Source organism: Centruroides sculpturatus, unplaced genomic scaffold, assembly GCF_000671375.1.
Source record: "Centruroides sculpturatus isolate CEXI.00-Female unplaced genomic scaffold, Cexi_2.0 scaffold79, whole genome shotgun sequence".
Taxonomy (NCBI): domain Eukaryota; kingdom Metazoa; phylum Arthropoda; class Arachnida; order Scorpiones; family Buthidae; genus Centruroides; species Centruroides sculpturatus.
In genome coordinates this window covers 953,311-954,979 of record NW_019384415.1, presented here as the reverse complement: position 1 = coordinate 954,979, position 1,669 = coordinate 953,311, and positions in this window count along the sequence as shown.

Here is a 1,669-nt window from a genome sequence, read left to right as displayed (position 1 = left end):
AAGATGCCGACGAAAGACGACAAAGGTCTCTTTCTGTCCCGCATCTTTAATTATGAAGTAAAGTCACCATGCGCCACCTGCATTCAATTTAAAATCATAATAAAAATTTATATTTTGTTCAAATATCGGATTTATGTTTTTAATTTAATAAAATGATTTAACAAAACGTTATTAAGTGAATATAATATATATACAGTATTTTAAAGTTATATTCTTTTTATAAAAATTATATTTATTTTTATCGGTTCGTTAAATTTTCTGCCAATAGATGGCACTGCGGATGAGGATATAAATCAATTGATTTACAGAAACNAGTTTTCATATTTGTTTTAATTACAGTAAAGTGTCGAAAATCCGGATTCGGCTGTCATCACAAATCGAATACCTGAAATTCTGTCTAATGAGTGCAAATTGTAATTACCAGAGCCCCTTCGGCCGCCAATTTAAAGTCTTTCAATCTTTAAAATTGGCGTTTCCACTTCCCGGGACGAGGACCCAGGGGTTGGATTTGTGGGAAGCGAGTGTTCGGGTTGTTTCATTGTGTCGAATTGCACAGAACTAAGCGCTTGACGTGTGAGTGCGAGAATTCGAGTAAAGGTTAAACGGTGGATATCTTCGTGTACAGTGATGTTGTGTCCGTGTGTTTGTGCATCTTCGGCATGTCTAAAAACAGAAAAACAGTCAATTACCATACGAGAATACGGTGTGTTAAAAAATGAAACGAAAGAGTTCTTACCATCGGAAAATATTCACTTGTACGATAAATGGCCACTTGGTCCTCTTCGTGGTAAAGTCGGGGAGGGAGATTCTTCTCCCGAGAAGGGAGAAGGAGGGAGATTCTTCTCCCTCCTTCTCCCTTCTCCCTGTTTTGTAGGAACATTTGGGAGGGAGAAGAATCTCCCTCCCAAATGTTCCTACAAAACAGAAAGGCAGTGAGAAAGCGAGAAGTTCATTCATTTATAAGGACAAGATTATTACCTTTATCAGACAGTCTTTCTTCCCGAACAGTGTTACGAGAAGAGCGAAGGACCTGACCTGGCCTAACCTAACCTAACAGGAAGCTCAATCCTCATAACAGCTGTTTGGGAAGAAAGGTCGGCCGAATGTCGCGTCCGGTCAGTAAACGTGTCACGTCCGGATGGTCACAATCGGGAGTCAAATCCGTTGTCGTCGACCGAGTGTCACGTTCGGGAGACAAGTCCGTGGGTCACGACCGGGTAAGAGAGGTCACGACCGGGAAAAGGTGTCGAGTCCAGGTGAAAAGTGTCGAATCCGGTAAGAAATTCGCATCCTGGTGAAAAAGACGAAATCGAAGAGGGTCACCGCCTGGGCCAAGGCAACCGCAGCCGTCCGCAGCAACAAAACCACGGACAGCACGGTCCCTCGACTTGGGGGGCTCTCTCCTCCGACTCCTCCCCGTTCCGACTTCGGGAAAGCGGTGGCGTCGCCGTCGCGGACGAACGGGCAGAACGCGACCAAACAGAAAGTGTCAGCTCGGACGAGCTGTCACTTTCAACATCCTCCACAGCAAGGTCTGTGGCCGGATGACCCCCGAAGACCTCGGCCAAGCGCACTGGACCCAGGGTGTAGCGTCGCATCATCCCGACTCCGGGAGGATGCCACGCCACGCGCACTTGGCGAAGGTCTTCTTCACCCGCTGCCTGTCGCT